Source organism: Varroa destructor, unplaced genomic scaffold (genome assembly GCF_002443255.2).
Source record: "Varroa destructor unplaced genomic scaffold, Vdes_3.0 BEIS01000005.1, whole genome shotgun sequence".
NCBI lineage: Eukaryota > Metazoa > Arthropoda > Arachnida > Mesostigmata > Varroidae > Varroa > Varroa destructor.
In genome coordinates this window covers 39487132-39504036 of record NW_019211458.1, presented here as the reverse complement: position 1 = coordinate 39504036, position 16905 = coordinate 39487132, and the positions used below count along the sequence as shown (strand labels likewise).

General features: G+C 43.5%; 2 protein-coding genes across 81 annotated transcripts in view; one reads left to right on the top strand and one right to left on the bottom strand.

Annotated features, from left to right (window-relative positions):
- Nucleotides 1-16905, top strand: part of LOC111250837 (uncharacterized) — a 182166-nt gene that overhangs the window by 17854 nt on the left and 147407 nt on the right. For 15 of the 31 annotated variants that reach the window (XR_015328209.1, XR_015328213.1, XR_015328208.1 and 12 more), the window contains exons 2-3: nt 10521-10684; nt 14193-14465. The exons of the other annotated variants lie outside the window; for them this stretch is intronic. The gene's annotated coding sequence lies outside the window, so the exon portion shown is untranslated. The remainder of the gene's footprint in view (nt 1-10520; nt 10685-14192; nt 14466-16905) is intronic. 31 annotated transcript variants of the gene reach the window in all.
- LOC111250825 (uncharacterized) overlaps nt 1-16905 on the bottom strand; it is a 135137-nt gene that overhangs the window by 75726 nt on the left and 42506 nt on the right. The window lies entirely within an intron of this gene.

The following is a 16905-nucleotide window of genomic DNA, read 5'->3' as shown; positions in this document are numbered from 1 at the left end:
TTGGCTATACTTCTTAAGGACCAGGCATTTCATCGCTCCATTGTCCTCGGCAGCTTTTGAACACCGTCATATCGTTATCAACGAGCTTGGCGTCTACTCGACGGGCACTGGTAGAGCAGCTACGACGTCGATAAACCTTCCACGTAAACTATAGGGGAATCCGTAAGCCGATTCGATTTGCTCCGAAAATGATGTCAAACGATATCAGGATATATGTTATTGTGACCGATTGGTCGACCTCATGTCTGTTTGTTTACCGTGATCAGGTCCACTGATCACATGGCATTTCAGCACCGTAACTATACATTGCATACAGCTAATGCTGGACACGGCCAGCTATTGCCATCCTGAGAAGTCCTGAAGTTGGCACGTGTACATCATGAAGACGATTTTTGAGGCAGAATACATAATACAGATGTATACGACTGAATCGCTCTTGACCTATGCGACCACACTATAGGACCGGCCTGGCATACATCCTTGATTATGTTAAGTATCTGTTCGTACTGAACTATCTATATACACAAAGCGTTGCTTTCGCTACTAAGAGAGATAGGCGAGTTTTAATTCACACCGTAATACGGGTACTGATTTAACCGCACGATTAACCTAGTCAAACATATGTACGCTGCAAATTTACAAACGCCGATAAAGTCGTCAATTCGTATTTGGTATTTTGCAGTACCTTATTGGGTAACAAATGATACCTCAATTACTTTTCATATGTTTTCATATGTCAAAATCTTTTCAAGTTCTACATGTGACTTATACGTACGAGTGCAAAAAAGCAGGAACTCTAGCCGTTTTGACGATCATATTTGAATATATCATCGCACAGCAGATTTATTCTTAGACATATTTCAATGGGACGTTATCACTCGAGGTCACGAAATAGGACCTAAGAACCGAGGTCGAGATGGAATCGGCATCTGTCTGACAAGCTCTGAACTGAGAAATAAAGGTGAAGACCTTCGTAATGACAAAATAACAAAGATAACATAATAATAATAATAAAAAAAAATATAACAATTATTTTTTACAACTATTATGCTATACTCTAGAATCTCCCAAAAAGAAGCAGACCGGATACGACTAACGACAATGACCACGACAACCGCAAGGTCACCACAGCGTCAAACGACGCGGCCAATGTCTGTGCGAACGATAACATACATTTCCCAAAGTACATACCCTGAAAGTAACCGTGCTAAATTCGACAGCACGCTCGAACCTTTTCTACGAATCGAACGACATAAAGCAAACGGTCTTGACTTAAGGGAATTTACAGTTGACAACTATTCAACCGTCACTGGCAAGATGACGCTGTTCGAAGCAGTCCCGGAAGTGTCTACGCTTCTGAAACGTGAAAGGCTGACAATTAAACAAACGCAATGTACGCGCATCTTGCACGCGATATGCACGGAAGCTAAAATAGTGTTAGCTGAAGACAGTGTCCGCAAGAAACAACAACGAGAGGAGCGTCTATTGCAGCAGAGAGTTACAAAATGATGAAGCGACACGCTTATACGACGTGTAGGAGATACCACAGCAGTAGCAAGTATCACACAGCAAATAGAAAAATGCTTCGGACGATGTTAACTAGAGCCGCTGCAAAAGTGTACGATACACTGATAACATTCATAAAGTAACTGGAAGAACTGGGCCAAGCATATATAGCGAGTTTATTCAACAACATCTTAGCTAAAGTAGATGAAACCCTGTACCAGTCGAGCGAAAGAACCGTCTTATTAGCGGGGAAAAGTTTGTCCAAGATGAGAACCCTTACGACCTATTGACACATCACAGTTTCCTGCATATCGTACAAGTTTATTTGTAGGGGATAAAAGCATAGGCAGGAAAAAAGAATCTTTAAGAGAAATGCAAATTTGATTTGAGAAAATTTCTTTATTCTGTCGTCATAATAGATATGGCTAGAGATTAAATCAAGGGCTTAACATATGTCCGCATAATGCGATTCAAGCACATGATAAAGTCGATAGGAGCAACCAGCTGTAGAAAATGCTAACCGAATACGATATGAATCCCGGACGGATAGGAATATTCAAATTGTGTAAGGAAAACGGCCTACTCGTACGACACTACCACTAAAATAAGGATACCCGACGTCGCCAGCACTGTCCCGTTGTGTATAGCAGAGTCAGAGAAACGAATCAGCAGCTGAACTAAGTTAGAATGAAGAGGTTCAAGATAGGAAGACTTCTATTCGAACACGCTCTGGTCTCGGTCGTACACGCCTACCAGGTCGTCAATGGACGTTGAATAATACAACGCAAGTCGGGCACAGACCTCAGTTAATATTCAATTTGTCCAAAAGAGCAGCAGTGACCTTCTCAGGGAAAGACCTAGAACTGAAAAAGCCATATAAACTCTTGAAAAAACGCTAGCAAAAAGCACTTATTCGGATACTTAAGGATTACGCTGAAGCAAATCGGCATGCATACGGAACTGCACGGACAACGCTGTGACAAATGAGGAGAAAGGCGTTCGAGCGGGACCGAGAAGACAAAAAGGCCCTGGGAATATTTTCCGCGTCAGAATTTGGGGACAATCAATTGTAATAAAGTACTTACTGGACACGGGAAACTAAAATTAGCAAAATAAATACACCTGAAACGCCCACGATAAGACAGGGACCTACTGATAATGGCAGAAACTCTTGGAAGTAAATCGACGTTATACAAGGGAGCCACAAAGCCGGAGATGTGATGCAACTATGAATTTATACGTAACGCAAGTCATCTCAACGAGCAGATCATAAGGCACCGGGAGTCGGATACTCGAAACAGCCGCTGGACTGATCGCACCGTTAACTGAGATGGCGTACGATGTCACCGTCGTTCAGGAAAACGTCAATGTAAGAAGTTGCTGACGTGTCAGTATATCTATTACTAGATCATACTAAGCGAGTGAGTTTGACCGCTGATCGCCTGCTTTTTCATTGTCGTTAATCGTCAGGATAAACGAAACACTCTGGCAAACACCTTCTGCAAGGCCCACTCCTGTCCACGCTACGGGGCAGGCTATTTTGATGTTCCTATGCGACTATGTTATCTCCGTTTAGAAATGTTACTCTTTTCGCAACTTATAACAACACAGGCAGGCCAATGCTATGGCACCGAGGTCCTTTTTTATGCTATTTGCTGTTGTGTGATCATAGGTATTGTCCTAAATATGTAGCAATGGAATTACGTTTCCAAGACCAATGTACGCTGTAAAGTTGTCGGCGTATTTAGTCTTCTGTGAAACTCTAACGACGAAATTATATATACACACACTGCGTAGTATAACAGAGTAGTAGTGTTTCTGAATGTACGTGAACGAAACTTTAAAAATCTTCAGCTCATTTGTTACCGCATTACCCTAAGAAGGTTCGCCAAGCGGTTTTTCAGTAGTTGTCAATATAAATAACGTAGAACTATTGTTATTTGGCTACCACCTTCGTTTGAGTCAAGTGACGAACCGAATAGAGAAAGGTCGTAGCTTAACATGAGCTTCCCCACTTTGACTTGCCTGATGTCCTTTAGATTCTGGTTCGTTATATATTGTCATACTGCCAGTCTGGCCTGAACAGTGAGTCCTTTGGACGCTTAAGTTTCTATCTTAAACCCTTGTACGTCTTATATGGCGATCCCTTTAAACAGACGAACAGTGGCAGACGTCAGCGAAGCCAGTCCCAATTCGTGTTTTTTTTTTGTGCTAATTTTTAAACATTTTGAGCTCGAAATCGTACGACTAAAACCTCTAAGTGTTTCATAAAAAGCTACAATTTGTATTCCCGCTTACGCTTATTTTGCAGTTAATTTAAATTACTCGCCAACACCTCGTACACTTAGGATCGATTCGCACCCATAGCAGTCGATGATTCGCCCAGTTGCGGTAGCCTGTGGGCAATAGCCGTACGAACATGTAATAAACAGATGGCGGAAAAAAAATGACCCCAAATACTCGTTTCCGGAACCGTTGGGATAAATATGAGTTCAAGCAAGCAATATGTTTGATTAGATATATAAAAAAGCGTTGCTTATTCGACTATACAATCTTATGGTGAACGACCACAAGCCAAAGTATTATTAAAGAAAGGAAAATGAAGTCGACAGTATGACCACTGTGATCGTTACGCTTTTATATTGAAACTAGAAAAATAATAATAACTCCTCTATAAGGTATGGTATACCCCAGTCTCTCAGTCTACTTGGCATAATAAAAATAGGAACGGCGCTTGAAGCTAGCGTGTAGTACGACACATAGAGGTAGTCGCGGGCACAATAGTTTCAGCAACATCAGATGTTTAGCCAGCATCTGTGCCGGCCAGTGACACAGGCAAGCGTCAACTTTCTACCAGCAACAGCCCCAATTTCCCCTGCTGGTTTGAAAATCATTTATATTTTGCTATATTTTTTATCTTCTTTGACTTCTATCGTTGCTGAGATCCGCTATTATTTTTGTTTGTCTACACGAGCTTCTCGTCTCATGCGGTTATTGAAATGTGACCGTCGTACTGGTCCGTTTTAACGGATTATCAATTAGTCGATACAAATATAGGCTGAAGGAATTAATCTATCGCGGTCGAGATGGGCTCTAAGCAATATATTTGCTTAAAACCGAAAAGGAACCGTAACGAGGACGAAGACAGAGGTTACCCTGCACTCGTGAGCTTCTGTGTAGCATTTTTGTATAAAAGTTTACCAAGTGTCGTACAGAAACGCTATTTTCACTTTTTTAGTCACAGGCGATCGGTAAGGTTAGAATACAGATTTCATATAACTCACTTATCTATACGAACATGCTACAGGAATTTGATTAGATTCGTTTGCCTAGTAAAGCATGTCAGTAAAGTTAACAAAGGGCTAGCATTTGGTTGACTTATAGATGGCAAAAAGTCTGTAATCTGAAAATGAACGACCTTAAACATAAACCACTTACACAAAAGACCTTTGAGCAGCTTCAGAGAAGCGTACTTTTTTTATCAAGGCTAAAACCCTGTTACTTCAATGCCCATTTGAAGCTATGTAAAACACAACGCATCAGTGGCAATGTGCTCGCCTACGAAACACGTGAATCCTGTGTTCGAATCCTAAAATGGATCCGTTTTTTTAGCGGTGCCAGTCAGCGCTGATAGAGTTGTTGCCCGTCTCACGAATCAAGCTAGCATTGTTTACCTAAATTAGTAACGCAAAAGAGCTTGATGATGAATCATTATTCTTTTAGCGAAACGTCTACCGCTGTGTTATTTAAGCACACTATAATTTACCGTCACAAGATACGAATATACTAGAAATATAGTATTAACCATGGGCTTCGGCGAGTGATCGAATCTAAGGTCCGACATATGAAGGTCGACAACAGGGCTCAAATACATCGTTTACAAAACTGTCACATCATTCTAAATGCACATACATTGGCCTGTTATAGCCGATTTGTAGATGGGTCGTTTAAAATTCACGAATAAACTACCGTAATTAGCGTATTATGTGGCATGACTATGTTTTTAATAACAATAATAGCACCACATTACTGGGCTAGCTAGACTCAACAAAGCTATCTCACTGGCACCCTTATTTGCAAACCAATTTTCTATATCACAAAATAATACTGCTAACGAAAACGTGCAGGTTTCGTTCTCCACCCCTCGGTATTTTTAGCCATGCGACGATCGAGGGATGGCCGTAACGTGACTATCGAGAGCGGTACGTCCGCTACTAGCGTATGGCGTCGTTACGTGAAGTACAAAATAGCAGTGCTCCGTTAGATGGGAGTAGTGGGGTTCGTATGATGGGCTTCAACTGACTACTCTGTAGAACGTAGGACGCTTTTTCAGCGCACACAGATTCAATTCAAATCCGAGCATACAAAATTGTACCGTCAAGACGACATGGGTGCGGAACAAGTTTTTAGTCAAGAGGACTTAAAAATGTTTATTTATGACGAACATGCACGTCATGATTGGACTATTTCTGTACATGGATGGCTCGGTATACATCAGTCACGGCTCTCTGTTAGTGAACTCATCAGACCTAACCTGTACATGTTACAATCGGACGTTTTGTGACCTAGTCCAGCGGGACAGTTTCTCCTATAAAGGTGATACCGATTAATCGGTGTACTATACATATATATAGTAAGACATTGTCACTAGGAGCTTCATTGTGTTACTGCCACGTGCAGCATTCGCAATACAACCGTGTGGCGCCAATTAAGATTTGAATTAACTTCCCCTTCCTTCAGGTTTGTCTTTGCCTCTATCGGCTTTTAAGACCGATACTAACACATAAGCACGTGTTTTGCTCGGAAACAAAATGCCGAGCGGTCGGCCTGACTGGATCTGTGAACACCTGCTTCTACAAGCGGTTGCCACTAGTGTGACTTTTGCTAATAGCATCTCGTATATACGTATATCCATACATAATATTAGCGCAATGGGCGAGTTTTGGTAAATGGTTGTAGTTTGTAAGTCGCGACCGTATGTATGAAGATCCAAGTCAAACTAGCCCGTAAGACAGCAGGCCTCAATGTTACATTGCCTCTGTGAGTTCCTACCATTACCACAATGCCATCCGAGTAATCGTGACAACCTGCAGCAGCGGTTCGTTCCTGTTTTTAAGGAACCTGCAGTGTATGTAACCTTCTCGTTAAAATATAGACCTGTTACTGGCGTTTTCGTGACGTTTACTGCCAGTTCTTTTATGCAGAAGCAAGAGCCGGTACGTTAGTAACTATCCACACTCATCGCAGCATCGACGGTCGTCCTGCGCGTATGAAAAGAAATATATCACTTAAAAAAACTACTTACCTTGTTAACATTTGGGTTAACCTAGCTGACAAAATTATACTGACAACAAGTAAACCCTGCCTCATAGAAGCGTTGTTGATTAAATCGCGGGGCACAGAATTTTTGTGATACCGAACAAGCTATTCTGCAAAAACACCCTTTTTTAGTTGCTTAGTCGGGGCAAAATGGAGGCGTTCAAAAGAGATTATCGAGATCCAGTGAAACTAAGTGATGGCTGGGGGAGGGCGTTCAAGTCAGAAATACCGGGGGATCAGCGTGAGAATACGATGTCTGTGGTGGCGGTAGCTGCAGTAGCACCAGCTTTTGCTGGAGCAAAAGTTCTGATGGAGAAATATGCATTTCAGTGTCAGGCGACGACGAATGCGGTTAAGAAGTACGATCTCAGCATTTTACAGCTTTTTGTGACTGGCTCGTGTTCCAATCATCCGTTTCTTCATGCATGTGCCGTCTTCCGGAGAGTCTGGACACTTCACTAGACTCGATGAGTTTCTTTCTCTGATTAAGTGCAATCAGCTGCGGTAGTCAGCCATACAGGCGGACCCTCGAGCCACGAAGCTGCTTGTCGTCCCGTTGTTGTATCAGCACTGTAGTTAGCATGAGGGTGAAGACGGGCAATGGTGTGAACGTGAATAAACCGTTCTTGCGAATTGTCTGTTCTGCCTTTGACTAACCTGGCCTGTGCCTTTGGAATAGATGTTCGGGCCGTCATTCGTTTGAAACCAAGGACTCTGGATAGGATCGCGGTACGAAAAGGCGCTTATACTCGGCGATGCTGGCTGGCGCCACAGTAGACGGCTCAGCGTGACTGCAGAGTCCGCCAGAAAATACGTAGGGGTTACAAACAACTGCAGGCCACGTTGACGTTCGACAGAAAGCCCTCGCCGCATAAAAGACGATGATTTGGTCTCAGTAAATGAGTGCTGATTCATTTTCACGTAGGAACGTGAGATAGGCAGAGTTTACGTAGACGACAAAGTAAAATTTAGCAAAGGAAAGCGGCACAAGATTATAGTGATCCTATTCATACTATATCATACCTTTAATAATTCTATTAATGATTAGATGTAACGAATCGAAGCGACGCTTAAAGACAGTGCCAGACGTAGAGCTTGATACAGTTATTGTCAGGTAAAGAAGAGACTCAGGTTTTGATGTCTTTTCGAAAAATTAAATTCAGTGCCACGTAGATAAACGACTTGGTCTAATATAGTAATCCATATACCACTTATAAAATGCAGTGTGAATAAGCCATATCTACGCGTTCAAGTCCGGACTTATTATGAGCTTCAATCTTCAATGATCTTACATAGTCGGTAGGAAACGACAAAGTTACTCGATCCGGTTGAACCAATTGGCTATATCACTTAACCCGACAGCGTGTAGCGTGTACGAGTAAATCAATAGCATCAGGAAGCTTTGCTTTAAGTAGTCAGTCGATCCTCACCTATCATGGGGATTCCATTCTCTATGCCTGCCGAGAACCGAATCACGCCAGGTGATGATGTTAAGGCCAGGCAACAGGCCCACAGTGGGCGATCGGTAACTGCCGCCTTCGTCCACTGCTAGTTGACAATCCATCAGGTTTTCATCGGTATCCTATGGCAATTCAGTGTATATGGCTATACACAATACATCGGAGCAGAAATGCTACGAGGTAGCCACATATTCCCTAAACGGTAGCAAATCCTGGGACTAACTTCTACTAACTATTTATTTATTATTTAAATAGGAACTGAAACGACATACCGTTAAATAACGGTAGCAAATGTATGACGACAACGAAAAACAGTGAAAAGTTATCTAAGTTTCAGCCTCCCATTGTTCCTAGGTGCTGTAAACGAGATGTAGTTGGGGTTATAGGTGCATCCGAGCTAACTAGCTATCTACGTAAAGAACTGCTCTACCTTCTCGAATACTTCTAGCAAGTGGCTCCTTCGAAGTCCAGCGAAAGGCCTCTTGCAAAGCTTTACACCTCCGACCGTAATCGCATTCAAGTATTCAATCTGCTGAGGCCAACTGGTAGAGGAGATCGGAAGATCGTCAGTTAATAAAGGCTGGTACACTCTGCTGTATAGAGGTGAAGCAAGGTGTCAATAAAAAAGGAACTTCCAAGAAACAGTTATTATCTAATGTTTATTTACGACTGGAATCTAACTTAATAAGAAGCTGATTGCACTGGTTTGGGATAATAAGAAAATCCTTTAAACAAACCTTACGTCAGATAACTGCCACCCTGCTCGAAGCCACGTAATCAAAATATGCCTTTCAATTCGAATCAGTGTACATATATGCTCTTGCAATTGTTGTCACTGTACCAGGATGTGTTTTTGGTGTCCTCTAGCAGGCCCAGTGACCCACTGAAGTTGTCGCTGCAACATCAACAGGGCGTCGGGGGTCACCTGGGGTGTCACTACAGGGCCTCTAAACAAAGTATTGATCCTTTTGTACGAAAACGAGAAACAGCTCTGTGGTTTTAGCACACTAGCCTATAACAGTAATGGATCAGCGAGTAAGAACACGTTCATCGAATTTGTCTCTTGTGTCGTATAGGTCATGTGGCCTATAACCCCTGGTTACAGATTCGATTAGAGTAATAGCATGGGGTGGAACTCCTTTAGTACATAACGCATTTTGATATATTCACATATAGAGCATTGAAACTAGCCAATACGAACCACCAATTGCAATAGCTAGACCGTTCCGTGTTCGTTATATTAGCAATAAGCTCGAGGTTTAAAATATATCGACTAAATATCACGCAGATACCTGACGGGGCGTGCTCGCAACCGCTTAGGTTCGTCTGCTGTGGTATCCTATTTTAGTGTCGCCCTTTTGCTGTGTTGAAGTCTACGAAAAATAGAAATTGTAACCGTTTCAATAGGTCGAAAAGCGAATTTAGGCGGAGGCCGTATTCGAACAATCTTTGGCTAGAAACATGCAATCTCGATTTAGGGTCATAAGCTAATTTTGGCTTCCGGCTCCGGGACCGACCTCATAATCGTGTTTTCGGAAACGTCGGGACTGCTTCCAGCTAACGATTGAGATATCCGGACGAGCCATAAAAGTTGCATCAGGATGATCATTTAGCACAGCAGTGGCATGAAACTAGCGACTGTTTCGACATACTTCCGCATATATGAGTATATTGGAAATGCGTTTACGTTACATTACCTCGTGTATCTGCCTTTTTCTTTATGAACTCTCCGAAACAGGATAAGTGGACGTCCTTGAGAAAACACTTAGAATGTATGGTTTTTCCAATGAACAGGTAGGAACCAGTAATAATGTAAAACAGGCAAAACATTTGTGTACATACACGTCTAATCAAGGGCGCAACGTTGTCTCGCCCGTAAACTTTACCGATATTTTTCTTTTCAGTCTAGTGGCTATATTTATGCTATGCAGCTTCTGAGGCGCGTGTCCACCTGTAAATCCAGCTAGCGTTTGCCTAGGAGCATCGTGAAATATCGCAGGATATATTCTCCATTTTCTTCATTAGAAGCCCTTTTACTTTTCTATTTCCGCGTGAGGTACCGCATAGGTAGGATGCAGTGCCTATGTGCTTTGAGCTTTTCACGAACGCAAGCCTTGTTCATAGAAAGTTCAATAAGAGACCGAAATAAGACACTAAAATCATTTTTCTAGTTGCTAACATAATTCATATGACAGTTATGCGTTCATTTATGTGTATATCATGTATGTGGGGTAGTTGGATAACGATGAGTGCAGACCATCAGAATAAGCGAGGTTCCTTTCAAAGTACGTCTTGGCGTCGTCTTGTCTACAACCTTTAGGACGCGGGCGGCCATTGAGTGCGGCTAAAGTGTCAGCTTGAATGCGCCCATTCTTAAAGAATCTAACACCAATCGAACGGTGAGTCCAGTTGGCAATAGAATTTACTAGCCATCCTTTCAAGCCGCATGTCTAATGCATGGCCTGTCCGGTTTTGTAACTTTGTGCCTGTTTCTATTCTATAGTGTAATAATAATACGGCTTGAAATAACAAGACACTTTTTGTACGAAAGGATTATTTACTTTCACATAATAGATGGCCCGAACTTACCTCTGCGGTGATGCTTATACCCCCGTTAATACCTTCATCGGAGACAGCAAAATAAGTTGCGTCATTTTGTTCCAGCCATCCTGACCTTCTTCTTCAAGCCGTTTGTTGAAAGGCAATAAAATTGTGCTTAGTTCTATCCGAATTTAGATTTTCTCTGCAAAGCTTCTAGCTTTCGTCCACACAGCACACTGGGATTGTCGACAGCCGATGTAATCGGACGAGAAACAGAATAGGGAAAGCGAAACGGAAAGCGGATCGTGCGTTGTCGACTTCGTACGATTTTGCCCTACTGCTCTTTTCCCGAAAAAGTGAAGAACGGCCTTTTGCGGTGTAGCCGTTATGCCATATGGGACATAGCTACGAAGTTAAACCCGTTTCGCGCCCAGACCCAGCCAGCCGGCCCCTCTTCGAATTGCCGGCCGATGACGTAGTAGCATACACGTTTCCTTCCCTTATTTATTGGCTTATCGTTTGTTCAAGCTCAGCGTTCGACGACTGCTTGATGTCGACTCAAACGAAGAAAAGGACATCAGAACTAGGTGCTGCTATCACTCACCGAAGCAGTAGTTTAAACCCTTAACTTTCTATTTTATAATCCGTCATGGTTCATGTTGGCAAACATCAGCGGTATAATCTATTCAAGTGCTTTGCTTATGTGTATGTACATACGTACGGAAAAGGAATCCCTTTCGTGAGCCTCTCTTTGTTGTGCTCTTCTGTTCTCATGACGAGCGGCGTGCGGTCTCACTGGTTATGGTAGTTATCCAGAAGACTAGCATTTTCGAACGACGGGAAACAGAGACCAGAATCCTGAGCGCCGCTAGGATTAAGGTTTGTTGATAGTAAGTGACAAGTTCACTTCGCTCTTTTTTGCCGTACATTTTTCTCTGGTGCGTCAAAGCGCTTATAGTCACCGCTTTCGCCGTTGCCGTCCTCCCTTCTTCTGTACGTAGTGTATTTTGTAGGTTTTCGTATACAGACATCTGTATCCCATCCTATACAAAGCGAGCGTATGTCGCAAACACTGTGCCGGTTTTTGGGAGAGATTCCGATTTTCGTCCCCGTCGATATTCCAGCAAGCTATTTTTTGTCTGCGAACCCACAGTAGAAGCCGAAGTAGCGAGCAAGGGACAGGACTAATAATGTGTGCAGGCGTCGACGAGTCAACATGAGTAATCGAAATGGTCGGATGTTCTATTTGCCGCCTTTGTTGTTTGTAGCACTAGTAGTCATCGTATTGGCAGAGGCAGCACTCTCGTAAGCAACACGAAACTGTCAAAATACCGTTCCGCCAGAAGGGGAGAACTAGACCCTATATGTAGAAGGCCAGTCGCGCCATTTGTAGCTATCAGGTGCTCAAAATGGGAATGATAAGACCTACATAGGTGCACTAAAAGCTAAACCCCTGCCTTACCTCTGCCGCGCCGCCTTACCGTATCCGGCCTATTCTCAACGTATGAAGGCCATGTACGGGGGGCGAAGGGGGTCAGTTGAAACAAGGGCGAATGACCATTGTGCCGGTATGATGACAGGCTATATGTTAATTCCATTATCTACCTGTACCGTCCGACTTTTATTGCACATACGCTGCAACATCTCATATGATAGGTGCGTTAAACGCATCAATAATATAGGACTCGCTTTTTCGGTTGCGTAACTGTTGTGATATCAATTTCACCAAAGAAAAATAGTACGGTTACTGTGTATACAACTTGCGTTATACATAGTTTGGTCGTATAAGCTTTTTCTTTCTTCGCTTCTCTGATGGATACGTACCGACAGATAACACAGCAACAGCCATAGCGGCTGGCGTTCGCGGTAAGAAAGATTATTTCTCTCCCCCAGTTCATGAAATAAAGTCATGCCAGAGCGAAAAGGACAGACTTTGCTTGCTAGCACTGAAACTGTCTAAGTAGACGATGCGTTTTCGACTACCCAGCCTGAAGACAAGATGGCTAACCCAATGGCGGACAGGGTGGAGGGACAACAACCGATAAAGCGACCTATGGACCCTTAGTACCCTTTGGGTACGCGGCAATACCGCCCTATCTCGTAATGCTGCTGTTGCCGCTAGTGCCTTTCTCGTACGGAGAAAAACTGTTCGTATAGAGTATATAGACGGTGCTACGCTACCGGTCCCCTTCCCTTCCTAAGCGAATTAACACAAAGTGACTCCGAACGGGTGGGTACGTTGCTGGGAATTGGCGAACATTAGCAAATGGCGAAGGAAAGGCTTCTGCTAATTCGCGTGAGGCAGTTCTTTGTTGTTGGACGGAGGCGCGCACATAACAGCTAGCCGCTGTATTGCTGGTTGACTTTACTAAATCGCCGTCGTATGCCGCATGTTCGAGTGTCGATATTACTGGCAAGAGATCCAATAGCCGTCCACGTGTGCCTGCTCTGTGTAATGCTATCCTGTGTCGTTGTGGTGACGAGAAGCTGTTACAACAATGGCGTCAGCATTCATGCGAGCATCCTCGTTGTCCACCAACAGCTGTAGCAGCGATAGTGACACTGTTAAGGAGCAAGGCAAAAAGGCCTACGCGACCTACTATTCGTGAGAACGCTGCGACCGGCCGAAAAGTAGGGATGCCGATGTGGAAACGACCGAGGAAGTTCTCATAAGACAATAGTTATGACACTTGCAGTGAACAACTGGGTCACATTCCTTGTTGCAGTTGGGGGAAGATTAGCGACAATGGAAGATAGAATGGCTGTGGTAGTGAGAACAGTGGTAGTGGGCGACGGTAAGACATAGCAATACTAACGGGCCAGGGCGAGAATTAACGTGAGAAGAAAGGTGAAGTACCTTGCGCATTTCGATGATACGATTCAATACACGTTAATATGCGTGTGAGCGGAACACGCACCTCCGTCTTTTTGCGTGTCTGGCCCAGTGTTGCGCTCTGTTCATAGTATACACCCAATAAGCAGGGGGGGAGCTCCAATGAAAACTAGAAAGTAGGTTTAACTGGTGGCCAACATTTTGCGTTGCTGGGGATTGGTTGATTCAAAGGGTAAGAATTAATTAGCCAGTTTCCTTATATAGGCTGGCTTAAAGACCTAACTAGTCCCGATGTTCCGTCTTCCTTTCTTTGCTCCTAAAGTGTTCGCCCCGATCGGCGTTCGACGTATGATTCTCTCTTATTATACGTATATATCTTTAGCGGTGTAATGCTGTTTCGCACGTTTTACTGCGGTCGTTCGCAATCTAATCTGCTTTGGCTGTTCTCTCTTTTCTTTATCACTTGTGCTCCACACTCGCCGGTTCCTGTCTCGACTTCGTTGAAACCCACTACCTCCTGCGTCTTCTACCAGTTACGACCCTACGCAATCATCTGAGTCCTGGTAGTGCCAACAACACTTCCAGTGCTAGCAGCCAGCGGGAGCACCGCTCACGGACACTGCCAGGTCATTCATTGCTACCGACGAATAAAAGCAAATAGAAAAGAAAAGGACGAGGTAGTAGAGAAAGGAGAAAAGGAATCGGGGAAAAAAAAATACCAACAAACGCACTTTTAGTTACTTTTTGCTCCGAACTTCGTTGGCTGCATGCCTAAAAACGTCTCCACGAACGGCTGACGCCAGCTGGTAGGTCGCTTAATTGTTTTTTAGCTGCAGACCGACGTTTCTTATCTGTAAGCCAACCTGCTACGTTACGAGCCTAAGCGTTTCCACGCTTATCATAGCTAAATAATCGTACTTCTAACTGCGACGACAAAAATAACGATGACAACGAAAATCGTACTTAATCAACATTATATATGCATAAAGTCAGTCATACGAGCCGCTGCTTCCCGCCGCTCGATCGGTTTGGCCCGGTTCCCTAACATTATTTTCCTACGCATTGTCATGATGCTCTCCGATTGCATATTCTATGTAAATAGGTACAAGCAGCATCACCAGCACCGATAATGGGAGGGGGTGAGGAACAAGTGGGTAGGATCCTACTTGAGAGGGAGTTACTACCATCCGATGTACTGGCATGAGCTGGCTTGTAATCTAATGTGGAGTAACGTTAAAGCGACGAAGGTCTAAGCTGCCCAGGGGCTAACACCCGCAGACAAGCACAGGACTTACCAGGATTTGTTCGGCTGTTGATTGTTCGCGTTGGTCGAGACGAGCTCGTAGCGCTGGGGCAGCAAGCCCCCGCCCGTGCGGATCTGCCGCGCGATCACTAACCATTTGCTACTGCTGGTACCCGCTTTCGTCATTTTGACTTCTACTGTCTGAAGCTGGTTTCAGCTTGTTTTCTTTATATTTTCAACTAAGCAAAATGTATAACTCTATAGATCTCGCGAGTGTTCTACGTCCCGTATCCTTTTCACGGAGCTTTGCTGCGTACCCCAGCTCCCCCCAGCGTTGCTCTGCAGTAGTTGTAGCTTGTCGTCATAGCCAATTGTGCTACTCTGAACCTTCCTTACTTCTTCGTGCTTTAATACTATTTTCAACCTGAATTTGACTGCAATCACGCAGCTGTTGGGTTTACATATTGTCCTAACTGTTGTTGTCACTTGTTTTCGTTGCTGCAAGCCCCTCCCTGGACAATCGTACGTTGAATGACCAATGGCGTTTCAAAGACAGTACGACGGACCGAGTTGTTAATCTCGACGAAGTGGTTAAAGATAAAGTTAGCAGTATCCTTTCTCTGATATCTTTGAGGTAGTTGGGATGATGAATTATTTAGCAGTATTGTCGCTAGTTGACCGTAAAGCTTCTTTTTAAGGTTTGTTTTTACTCGTAGGGCTCTGGTACGCGTTGGGCTGGGGTTCTGCTTGGGTTTTGCTACCGTTATGGATTGGTCCCGAGCGTCTCTTTTCCGTGGTGGTTTTTTCATCGACGTATTTTTCGTGTGAAGTGAATTAGTTGTCCTTTTCACTAGTCGGCGTGCACAAGAAGAACTCACAGTCCAGTCATATGAATGCTGCTCATAATAGTGGTATATCAATCACTTAATTAACACATACACTTGTCACTGTAATCCGTTGAGTGCTCGAAGGTAAACATGATTTAATTATAATATAAATTTAAGATTTCGACTCATCTACTGAAAATCACTGTGGATCTCTCAACACCGATGATTTGCTTCGTTCTTCTTATTGCGTCAGGTTGATATTGCGAAGAGGTACTGTTGTAGTTGTCATTAAAAAAGATAGAAGTCAGGGCTGCGGGGGGTTGCCAAGGCGATCATCCTTCGGATCCATCCCATCTACTTGTATCGATTGGTGAATTTCAGAAGCCTCCTGTTCACGTCATACGGCGTACCTTGTACTAACTTATCATAGATTAGATGAATTGTACGTTAAACACTGATCCAAATTCGTTATTTCCAACGTTGAATAGTTCCCAACTGATTCACCGGCTAACCGTTCGCTGAAAGTAATCAGCCTACGAAAGATGCACGATCGACGGGATCGATTGTTTGGCTGGCTAGTAACAGACTGTCTGACTAGGCTTAATTTTCTTTCGAGTCTTCTGGGCGGTCGAACTCGCGGCGGTAAACGAATATGATGCCTTCGCGATAATAGGAATAATATTATCGATGATCGATAAATTTCTTCGCTTGCTATCAGTACGGCGGATCAGGTGCGCTCTTCACCGATCCAGACTCGTTGATGGCAATATGTAGGAACAGTATTGGTTAAATTTGACCAAAATCGCGGGATCGAATGAGATGAAAATCATCCAGCTAGTAATAATAATGACGATGATGATCATAACTATTGCGGTTTCGTAGGGTTTCTATCTGGCTGGCTTTTTGTGTATGATGTGACTTGTCTTTTGTGACTGGGCACTAGCTGTTAGCTCGCGCACCTGGGACGTGTACCGTAACGTTATTTTTTCATTGTCAGTCTGCGCGTAGCTACGGTCGCTGTTGCAGTTGAGCTATTCTGTGGCTTACCTTTATGCCATTAACTGATCTTTTTTATTTATACTCATCGTAATCGCTTATCTTCTTTCCTTTATACGCATCTCTCTCGGTCTCTCTCTATATATGTATATATATGTATATATGTATATATATATACAA